Source organism: Aulonocara sp. 'chitande type north' Nkhata Bay, linkage group LG18 (genome assembly GCF_057382095.1).
Source record: "Aulonocara sp. 'chitande type north' Nkhata Bay isolate Kocher_YH1m ecotype deep benthic linkage group LG18, A_spYH_male_GT1.1, whole genome shotgun sequence".
NCBI classification, from domain to species: Eukaryota; Metazoa; Chordata; class Actinopteri; order Cichliformes; family Cichlidae; genus Aulonocara; species Aulonocara sp. 'chitande type north' Nkhata Bay.
The window spans coordinates 31639050-31651098 of record NC_141361.1 but is presented as its reverse complement, the minus strand read 5'-3'; the positions used below and the strand labels follow the sequence as shown (position 1 = coordinate 31651098).

General features: G+C 39.1%; 1 long non-coding RNA gene across 8 annotated transcripts; it reads left to right on the top strand.

The window, feature by feature from the left end:
• Nucleotides 1-1212: 1212 nt before the first annotated feature.
• Nucleotides 1213-11492, top strand: LOC147308998 (uncharacterized). 8 transcript variants are annotated; one of them, XR_015126126.1, is made up of 11 exons: nt 1232-1246; nt 1452-1532; nt 2750-2910; nt 3573-3734; nt 3987-4095; nt 4201-4320; nt 4463-4624; nt 8501-8614; nt 9341-9498; nt 9926-9983; nt 10931-11482. It is a non-coding gene; the product is annotated as an uncharacterized LOC147308998 (long non-coding RNA). The 8 variants fall into 8 exon arrangements; XR_015126123.1 differs by having other exon boundaries at nt 1213-1532; nt 10931-11470; XR_015126129.1 differs by lacking the exons at nt 1232-1246; nt 1452-1532 and having other exon boundaries at nt 1539-2910; nt 8501-8607; nt 10931-11492.
• The last annotated feature ends 557 nt before the right edge of the window (nt 11493-12049 follow it).

The following is a 12049-nucleotide window of genomic DNA, read 5'->3' as shown; positions in this document are numbered from 1 at the left end:
CAGGTGACATGAACAGATTTATACAGCCATAAGCAAGAGATTCTTCCTGCCTGTGGGCGTCAAACTGGACCCCCCCCCCCCCCTCCTTACTGTAACTATCAAAACTATCATAGTCTAAAACTATCATCTCATATCAAAACTATTATAATCACATTATCTGACTTTATCAGTTATAACAATGAGAAACGGTAAACAATTTGGCAAATAAATTACTTATAATTGTGCTTACCTGGTCCAAATGATCCACAGTCCCTTTGCATTTGTTATAATCCAGGATGATGTGGGGCTTTCTCTTCCCAGAGTCCTGGACTTGTAGCTCACGGTGCCTGGTGCTCAATAAGACAACCTTTTTTCTTTGCTCAAATCTTTTTTTTTTTTTTGACATGGTAGCATGAAACAGAAGAGCCCTGTCTCCCCATTTCACAGGCTTGTTGTCGTTTCATGTTGAGACCTGTACAGGCCAGCCAGCATCACAAGCCCCATGTAAGCCTGCAACTCCTCATCTATGTCCTTCCAGTCTTTTACTGACCTGTTGCCCCTGCAGGTTGGTGAAATGCAGGATTAACTGCATAATGTCCTCTGCAAAAAAAAGATGGAAAGTGCTCACAGGGCTGCTGATCCTATACGAATTGCATAATGGGTTGGTCCTGGGGTTAAAATGGGGGGAGGAAAAAATGGCAGGACCTCTTCGTGTGTGGGTTGCCACATGATTTCTCCATTTTTAGATCTCTACTGGCCATCCTCCAGTCTTGTATCTTCCTCCTGCTCTTCTTCCTCCTTCTCCTTCTCCTCCTCCGCACATGAGCTGCAAAGCTCCTCGGTGCCTGGCAAAAATTCTTCTTCGCTGTCAGAAGTATCTCCACTGCTTGTGGAGAGTGCAAAACTGCAGCAACAGCCTCCTCTAAACTGAGTGCACGCTTCATTGTGTCTGTGCAGAAATGACCACTCAGACCAGGCTGCAAAGTATTCTCATAGACTTCAAAGGTGCACCTGAATAAACATGCTATACCATACATCCAATAAGAGAGAGGAGGCACACTTTTGATCAAGAAAAAACATAAGCGCACGCCTTTGATCTCTCTCTCTTTCTCTCTCTCTCTCTCTCTCTCTCTCTCTCTCTCTCTCTCTCTCACACACACACACACACACACACACACACACACACACACACACACACACACACACACACACACACATAATACCATTTTATGGTGGTTAGCTGTTTTATTGTCATGCATTTTACAAGGTAAGATAACCATGTCCTGCATTCAAAACCACTGAAAATGTCTATGGTGGTGCTGTGCCTAATATTGTGCTGGTGTATGCTGGGTAATCGCACAGCTAGCGACTGGGTGACTTTATTCACCCGCTTCGGCTGTTATCAGTCCATATCCCCTAGATATGGACCATCTCCTGCTAGATTGTTCAGAAGGTTGTTATCATCCATCCAGATGGAGGATCACTAACAGGAGCGTGGGATGACTCCAGAATCCACTCTGGCTGCAATCCGGTGGATACAGCAGTGTGTACAGGTAAGACCGTTTAAACGGACAGCATTTATAGAATGACTATTAAAAGTCAGACCAGCGAGTGTCAATAATGTTAATGTGGTTATGTTAGTAATACACCGAGTGCTAATATAACAGCTTTAAGATGCATTTGTAGATGTTATTACGTGTTTTACCGTCTTTATGGTGCTAGCTTAAAGTTACGGTGTAAACGTTAGCTTATATTGGAGTAAAGCTGTTACTGTTTAAACGATGTTAGCACAGAAATATTAGCTTCTGTCATGACTGACGAAGTTACTAGTTAATAAAGTTTCCAGTAAAGTGTTTAATCGCAGCCACAGACTGACAGCAAATATCTCGATTAGCTTCAGTGCATCTGTAATAAATATGTGCAAGTTTCAGTGCTTCGTTTAAACTGTATGATACTTATACTGACCCAGGGTCAGTGTAAAATACAATCCTAGCTGTGTGAACAAAGCCTGGCTCCTTTAATCCTGCATGAAAAACCTCAGGATGCAGGCTATTATTACTCTTTCCTGCTGGCACACCTGTCACACCTGAGAGTCAGCTAGAAACTTACAGTGACGTGGACATCATGCAAAGACTGCCAGACTCTGTAATACTGCAAATGATCAGTGACTCAAGTTAACACTAAACTTTAAACGGTACCTCTGTGTCTCTGTGTGCTGAACATTTAGGATTGAGTCAGGCTGCATCTGTGTTAGTCCTCTGACAGACTGGTGACCTGTCCAGGTGTGCTCTACCTATGACTACTGGGACAGGCTCTAGCTCCTGTAATAGAAATTTTATGTTATTCTCATTTAAAGCATTTAAGTGCTTATGCATATGCTTAGTTGTGACACTGTTATAGACTGTTCAATGAAAGTTTCTAAAACTAGATGAACTTACTTCAGCAGTTTGAGAAAACAACTCCCTTTACAGGTGCTGATAACGTCAAGGGCACAAAACAGCATAACCATTGATCCGTTAGGTTTCATAGCGAGACACGTGAAGTGGCAGAGCTGACATGACTGAACTGTGATGTTTGATGTGTGTTTGCTCTCCTGTGCACAGTAATAAATAGCATGATCACAGCTCTTTCTGTGTTGCAGACTTTATTAAAAAAATTCCATGACATCTACTATAACTGAACCAACCTGGTGCTCTTCATTTATGGAGGCTGTTGAGTCTGAATGTTGGATGTTGTGTATCTCGTGTTCTCTGGGCTTTGTTGTCCTCAGTCTTTTTGCAGGATCAGAAAACAAAACCGGGAGGCGCGTAAATGTTTCTTCTCCATGATGTTTCTTCAAATGTTTCTTCTGGATGATGATATGACCGTGACACGGGATGCCACCTTTGGTCTTGTGACGAAGCAAAGCTCAGGAAGAAGTGTGATTAAATGGTACCCACATGTTGAGAAGGATGTACAGGGCACCTGCAGCCAAATCCAAGCTTCAGCTTAGTTGTAGTTGCAGAATGCTATAGGACTGAGACATCTAAGGCATCAAATGTTTGATTAAACGGATGAAAAAGAGAAGTTTTTTCCCTATAATTATCACTTCTTAAAATCTGTAGCAACTTCAAGTCTGTCAGCATGCTGAGCATGCTCAAAATGTGACAATATATTTTTGTTCAATATTTAATTTCTTTCAGTTGCAATTGTTAAATGAAAAAATATATATTCTTATAATTTTTTATTAATCCTTTATTTATCCAGGTAAAAAATCTCATTGAGATTAAAAATCTCATTTCCAAGAGAGACCTGGCATCATAGCAACAAAAGTCACACACCACATAGGTATACAACATTTAAATTTAGCAAACGAATTTATCAAAAAAAAAAACACATATATCTGTATTAGTTTTAGTAAATTAATTTGACACCTGTATTGAAAATACCATATTGTATTCATACAGAATCAGTATGGTATCATTGTTTGTCTGTTCACTGATTGTTGAAGCTAAGAGCTACTTTGATCTGTTTAGATCTAAAGTATCCAAAGTTGAGTTCTAATGTTTCTTCACCCCTGTGTGTGTGATATGTGATTTCCTACATGCTGGCAGAGCAGAGCAGCAGTTTGTGCTCACAGATGGTGACGGTGTGGAGAGACGGTGGTATTTCCTCAGAAGAACCAGCAGAGTCACAAAGGACACCAGTCCATCTCACCACCTTGACTTGCTGACTGATGTTCGTCTGCACTGCACAGAGGAAATCAACTGACCGAGGTTTGTCCAGTGACGTGTTATGAAATGTATATTTGTTTTATGCTTACAGATATGTTTTTCTTGACAGAGGCTCTGCAGAGGTTAGACAAAGCAGAGAAAACATGTGCTTTACATTTTACTGTGATTTATTGAGATATTTGTTGCCTGATGTTCAGCAGGAATGGAGAAATAGAATCAAAGGGAGATGTTTTTCCTGTTTTTGTAATGATGTAAGTAAATCTTCAATATTATTTATTTGCTTGGTTATATTAGGAGCGTTTCTGAGTGAGGGGGAGAGGAGTCATCATCCAGGTAAAGTGACGTGGATCAGTGGATACACTTGTCTCCCCTTTAAAGGAGACGATCCAAGTCATCCTTAAATGTTAGCGCTTTCAAATACACAAACATTTTTAAAGGACAAAAATGAACATCCAACTTTGACTGTAATACAAAATAAATCTTTGCATGTGTGTTTTCAAACTCTCAGATGGGCAGTATATCAGTCTTGGACTGTCTAACCTGCCGGAGCAGCACTGAATGACCACCGCACGAGCATGTTCCTGCAACATTCAGCATCTGATCCTTCATCTGTGTGCTTCTGCTTTTGGTAAGTAGAGTTACCCAACTCCAGTAACTCTAAACACATGCCATCCATTTCTAACGGCCTGGTTACTTCCTGTCAGTTACTTTAGAAACCATGTGGTCACCTGACCTAACACTGTTTCTTCTTCTTCCCCTTAATGTTGAAGTGTCAAATGTCAAACAGCTGGAGAGGAAACTACACCAGTGTACTGGGATGTTTCAGCAACACGTGCCAGATGCTGTTCCTTCATGGTGACATCACCAGAGGCAGTCCCGCCCACCTCAGGACCCATTGATTATGATGATCTGATCCATCAAACCCCCAGCAGGTGAACTTTATTCATGACATAACACCGCAACAATGTAAAAAATTAAACAGCAACAGTCTAAATGTAAAGTGCATTCTAAAGTCCTCTTCAATAAATTGTATGCAAAGAGTCATTCAGGTCACTACAGAACCCAGAGTCTTCATCATTAAATCTCTGGTTGCTTCATTTTTTCTATCCTATATCAGATATTTTAAAGGTTAGCTTAGGTAAAGTTCCATTCTCATGGTGAGGCAAAGTGCTTTATGTGTGTGTGTGCGCCTGTCATGAACGGCTATAAAAGGCCTATAATTAAAGAACAAAGCGGGGTTTGAGTTCGAGTTGCGGCAGACTGTCACTACTTGTAAATGGAACGCAGCCTTCCTACGGCGGACAGCTAATAACAGGAATCGGACGCGGTCCAGCCAAGTCCACAGCAACCACCATAGCAACCGCCTAGCATGACCTTAAAAACATATTCTGTCTTCATAACTATCAAAATCGTGAAATGATTTGCAAAGTGTGAAAGTGTTACAGCTGCAGAGAGCTATGGCGGTATCTATGGAAGCTGTTTACATAGCTAATAATATACGATGTAACCATGGAGACAGTCAGTCACTTGAGCTAGCGGTGCATGTTTACTACAGTGAATAAGGTGATTGAGTGCACAGCGTCCACACTCTGCAGGGGGTAAAGACATTACTTCAATATTATTTTATATTGATATATATTAGCCTTCTGTTGACCATCACCTCAGGTTCACCATTACAGTTTCAGATTACAGATGCACACTGTCTAAACACATTCAAAAACTCATGTCTCAGAAATAAGCACAGCTGTTCATGTTTGTCATTAGAGTTTTATTTGTAAGAAAATTATGAACTTCATATTGTGCATTAAATAAAAGAACATTTCACAACTCTGAGTCAACAGAAACAGGTAACAGAAATGTCTCTAATGTGTACAGTGTAGTGTAAGCATTAAAAGATCATAAAGGAAAAACTAACATTTATGTGAAACTAATTGTAATAAAAAATGAGCAGGTGCTTTATAGATTTAAAAGAAAGAATCTGAAAACAACACTTTTTTGGTCTAAGTGATCAAAGTAGAAAACAGAACTGATGTTCAAGAACAAACCGTAGCTGCACTAATATTACACATCTCGATCGTTGTACTGAACAGACATGTTGCTTTTAAAACCACATGCAGTGTGTGACCATGACTGTTCACTGAGACCATGAACGCCACTTCGCTGAAGCATTCTTCTTCTTCTTCTTGCCATTAAATTGGAAGCAGAAGCAGCACGAGCTGATTTGATCTACTGAAAGGAAAAAGCAGAACATCTGAGTTGAAACCAGTCAGCTGAAATCATTAAGACAGGAACAAATTCAATGCAGTGTCTCAAGTGGCTTAGCCTGTTACAACTGTTGATACAAGCTAAATACGGTTAACACACAGTGTCAGGGAGCTCCAGTGTGGGAACTAGTGGCTTTAGGTTTGTAGTCATTTAACTTTCATCCATTCATTTAATTCAGGAGGAAGAAATGCCAGGTTGGTGCAGGCTGGTTACATGCATTTGGTCCCATGCTGTCTTTAATTAAATGACTTGGTTCATTTTATGGCTGGGCTGTATGTGGGGTTATATCATGTTATTTGGGCAGGAGTACCTGTCCCCTGTTAGACTTAGAAAGTTTCTCCATAAGTAGAGTTTCTAACTCTTCTAGCACATCTGTGGCTGACAGCTTTTTGGTGGCTCTTTTTACCCCACACTGGTTGTGAGTGTGTAAATAGCCCCACTAGTTATTTTGGGTTGCAGTTAACTAGGGAGGAAGGGGTGGGTATGCCATGATTAGGTGAATAACAATTATATGTGATACATAAATTTCACAATGCATGCATATATCTCTATCAATTAAACCTGGCCTGAGGGCTGCCATTTTTTACATTCAGTTATTTCTCTTAGAAATGTTGGAACTAAATAATGAATGTGTTACAGTTAAAGTGAAACACTGGTCAGTGTAAATGGCTCATTGGGACACAGAAACCTTTAAATTAAACCTGATATCTAGTGTCAAACAATATCAAAGCTGTAAAAGATGTTTACATTCAGAATTTATAAAACTATGATTGTAAATAAATTCAAACAAGTGAGCTTTTCTCTTTGTGCTGAATATCAACACTGTGGTTTCTTAGACTGTAAGCTTTACTTTAGTGCAACCAGTTGCAGAAGCTGCCACTCCAAATGTCTTTTGATAACAAGAAAAAAATACCTTTTCAGTACACGGCCTGAAGTTCTTCTCCGACATCTTCTGCAATCGGCTTTGTCTGCTGGTTTGAAGACAATAAACCACAAAAAAGATGATTTAGTCACTTTGTCTGCGTCATGCAGCTCGAATGTGTCGTGTAACGATGTTGAATAGCCGTCGTTATCCCTCTGCTTTGAGCCTTTTATCAAAAGTTACAGCTAACTTCATGAAGTTGGACAAAAAGGCTTCATTTCGCCGAGACAGTGCATTTCTGACTATTACATGCATTTGAATGGAGTTCTTGCACGAAACAAAGTATACGTTTTCATTATGTGAATAACTTGTATTTTACACTGACCCTGGGTCAGTATCAACTTCATGAAGACAGCTGTAACTTTTGATAGAGGACTCACACACACACATATTTATGGCTTTGCCTTATAGAATTCAGCATCTCCGTGCTGAGGAAATAGGTTTTGCAGCTGTTTGAGCTAAGATTTTCAAGTTATTCACAAATTGAAAACCTATACTTTGTGTCGGGCGAGAACTCCATTCAAATGCATGTAATAGCGAGAAACGCACTAACGTGGTGAAATAAAGCGTTTTTCCATAAACTTCATAAAGACAGCTGTAAATTTTGAGAGAAGACTCACACACACATTGGGGGGATATTGAAGTCTATAAGATAAAGCCATGAATATGTTTGTCTGAGTCTTCTATCAAAAGTTACAGCAAGCTCTATGAAGTTGATGAGAAACGCTTTACTTTGCCAAGACAGTGCGTTTCTCACTGTTACATGCATTTGAATTTAGTTCTTGCCCGACACAAAGTATAGGTTTTAATTTGTGAATAACTTGAAAATCTTAGCTCAAACAGCTGCAAAACCTATTTCCTGAGCACTGAGATGCTGAATTCTATAAGGCAAAGCCATAAATATGTGTGTGTGATTCTTCTATCAACAGTTACAGCTGTCTTCTTGAAGTTGATACTGACCCACGGTCAGTGTAAAATACAATCCTAGCTGTGTGAACAAAGCTTGGCTCCTTTAATCCTGCATGACAAACCTCAGGATGCAGGTTATTATTACTCTTTCCTGCTGGCACACCTGAGAGTCAGCTAGAAACTTACAGTGACGTGGACATCATGCAAAGACTGCCAGACTCTGTAATACTGTGAATGATCAGTGACTCAAGTTAACACTAAACTTTAAACAGTACCTCTGTGTCTCTGTGTGCTGAACATTTAGGATTGAGTCTGCATTGACTTTATTTATTGAGACTTTAATGTGCTAAAAGCAGGTTGAAGACAGCTCAGAAACATTTGAAGATTAAAATTTAGCATTATGGCTGCTGGTGGTTTGTAAAGCCTATACTCAGCTGTAGTTTTTGTTACTAATTTATGTTTGTTGTTGTTTAACACAGATTTCAGAAGAGCAAATATGCTTAATAGTTTAACTAGATTTCATTTGTCAGTGTGGGACTGCTGAGTCACCTGAAGAACTCATTTCATTCATTCTCCACATGATGTTCATATACAGAAATGTTTCACAGGAACTGGTTCCTCCCAAACTGTGAACTAGTGTGTTTCCATAGATTATCTCTGTATGAATGTACTTTTAAATGAAGGCAAGTGTTTGTCCTTTTTTGTTCCTCAGTTACAGTACGTGATATCTTGATATCAGGCGGTCAACACTGGGGGAAGACAAGAAGCAGACGTACTTCCAAGAGGGAGCTGCAGTGAGGACACAGCCAGGTCACTGAGGTCAGAGGTCAGAATCTGAAACAGCTCAGGTTTATATTTTAGGGGTTATAAAAAATCAAAATGTATTTATGAAGAAACCTTTAAATAATAGTCATAATTATGATTATTATAAGAAATATCAAACATTTAAGTGGATTTTCTGTTACACATATTGTATTAGCCCTGCAATAAACTGGCAGCCTGTCTTTGTCCTGTATCAGCTGGGATAGGCTTCATCCTCCCGCAACCCTGAATTGGATACATTGTATTCCAATTATGTAATCTGATCATTTACAAACTCAAGGTATCTAATCAAAATGTAAGTAATAATTATAAAATGGGAAAGCAGAAATAAGTGTGACATAAATGTAAATGTGTTAGCTGACATAGAGGACAGCTACATGTAGTCTGAAAAACCTTTGTTGTCAAGTTTGCAGGTATATCAGCACGAGACATTCTTACATAGAAGAGTCTGTTAAAGTCTCTAACTCAGCGAAGCATTATTGGTCCCGTCTGTTTGGATAAATATAGTAAGTTGATGTTTGTCCATTTATTGACACATTTTCTTAAGTGCTTATCCAGTTCAGGATCACAGTGGAGCTGCAGCTGGATATGTTCATTAAATAAACCTTACAAAAGTTAACAATAAACCTGCATCCATGTACGTTGTTGTCCACAGGATAAGAAAATCAAACTGGAACACTGTGGAACATGTTAATAAATGTTTGTGTGTTTATGCCTGTGTCTTTCACAGGAGGCGCTGGAAGGTTTCCCTAATAGTTCCTGGTGAATCAAAGCAGAACCATAAAGGTTGCTGGATTGCATGATGGCCTTACCCCTGAGCAGTCATCCTGTTAAAGGAGGAACCAGTTAGAAGCTGTTTTCAAAGTAGCTGAGCAGATTTCATCTCAAGTAAGCGATTAACTGTTTGTTCATCTGTTCTGCCACTTAAAGAGCATTTAAGGACGTCTTTTGAGTGTCCAGCTGAATTAATTCTACTGGCTCTCATAGTCATTTGTTATTATAGACATATTTTTCATGTTCATCCAGCTATTTAGTAAATTCTATCTATTTAGTAAAATCCGTCAGCTATAAAATGTAATATAAATATAAAAAATATCTAAATATCTCCTGCACTTTATATTTTAATGATGTAAGTCTGTTATCGTGTTACATTAGCATTCCTCACATATCAATGAGATGCTGTACAGTACAATCCTACTGATGCAGCAGAGGGATAACGACGGCTATTCAACATCGTTACACGACACATTCGAGCTGCATGACGCAGACAAAGTGACTAAATCATCTTTTTTGTGGTTTATTGTCTTCAAACCAGCAGACAAAGCCGATTGCAGAAGATGTCGGAGAAGAACTTCAGGCCGTGTACTGAAAAGGTATTTTTTTCTTGTTATCAAAAGACATTTGGAGTGGCAGCTTCTGCAACTGGTTGCACTAAAGTAAAGCTTACAGTCTAAGAAACCAGTGTTGATATTCAGCACAAAGAGAAAAGCTCACTTGTTTGAATTTATTTACAATCATAGTTTTATAAATTCTGAATGTAAACATCTTTTACAGCTTTGATATTGTTTGACACTAGATATCAGGTTTAATTTAAAGGTTTCTGTGTCCCAATGAGCCATTTACACTGACCAGTGTTTCACTTTAACTGTAACACATTCATTATTTAGTTCCAACATTTCTAAGAGAAATAACTGAATGTAAAAAATGGCAGCCCTCAGGCCAGGTTTAATTGATAGAGATATATGCATGCATTGTGAAATTTATGTATCACATATAATTGTTATTCACCTAATCATGGCATACCCACCCCTTCCTCCCTAGTTAACTGCAACCCAAAATAACTAGTGGGGCTATTTACACACTCACAACCAGTGTGGGGTAAAAAGAGCCACCAAAAAGCTGTCAGCCACAGATGTGCTAGAAGAGTTAGAAACTCTACTTATGGAGAAACTTTCTAAGTCTAACAGGGGACAGGTACTCCTGCCCAAATAACATGATATAACCCCACATACAGCCCAGCCATAAAATGAACCAAGTCATTTAATTAAAGACAGCATGGGACCAAATGCATGTAACCAGCCTGCACCAACCTGGCATTTCTTCCTCCTGAATTAAATGAATGGATGAAAGTTAAATGACTACAAACCTAAAGCCACTAGTTCCCACACTGGAGCTCCCTGACACTGTGTGTTAACCGTATTTAGCTTGTATCAACAGTTGTAACAGGCTAAGCCACTTGAGACACTGCATTGAATTTGTTCCTGTCTTAATGATTTCAGCTGACTGGTTTCAACTCAGATGTTCTGCTTTTTCCTTTCAGTAGATCAAATCAGCTCGTGCTGCTTCTGCTTCCAATTTAATGGCAAGAAGAAGAAGAAGAATGCTTCAGCGAAGTGGCGTTCATGGTCTCAGTGAACAGTCATGGTCACACACTGCATGTGGTTTTAAAAGCAACATGTCTGTTCAGTACAACGATCGAGATGTGTAATATTAGTGCAGCTACGGTTTGTTCTTGAACATCAGTTCTGTTTTCTACTTTGATCACTTAGACCAAAAAAGTGTTGTTTTCAGATTCTTTCTTTTAAATCTATAAAGCACCTGCTCATTTTTTATTACAATTAGTTTCACATAAATGTTAGTTTTTCCTTTATGATCTTTTAATGCTTACACTACACTGTACACATTAGAGACATTTCTGTTACCTGTTTCTGTTGACTCAGAGTTGTGAAATGTTCTTTTATTTAATGCACAATATGAAGTTCATAATTTTCTTACAAATAAAACTCTAATGACAAACATGAACAGCTGTGCTTATTTCTGAGACATGAGTTTTTGAATGTGTTTAGACAGTGTGCATCTGTAATCTGAAACTGTAATGGTGAACCTGAGGTGATGGTCAACAGAAGGCTAATATATATCAATATAAAATAATATTGAAGTAATGTCTTTACCCCCTGCAGAGTGTGGACGCTGTGCACTCAATCACCTTATTCACTGTAGTAAACATGCACCGCTAGCTCAAGTGACTGACTGTCTCCATGGTTACATCGTATATTATTAGCTATGTAAACAGCTTCCATAGATACCGCCATAGCTCTCTGCAGCTGTAACACTTTCACACTTTGCAAATCATTTCACGATTTTGATAGTTATGAAGACAGAATATGTTTTTAAGGTCATGCTAGGCGGTTGCTATGGTGGTTGCTGTGGACTTGGCTGGACCGCGTCCGATTCCTGTTATTAGCTGTCCGCCGTAGGAAGGCTGCGTTCCATTTACAAGTAGTGACAGTCTGCCGCAACTCGAACTCAAACCCCGCTTTGTTCTTTAATTATAGGCCTTTTATAGCCGTTCATGACAGGCGCGCACACACAAATAAAGCACTTTGCCTCACCATGAGAATGGAACTTTACCTAAGCTAACCTTTAAAATATCTGATAT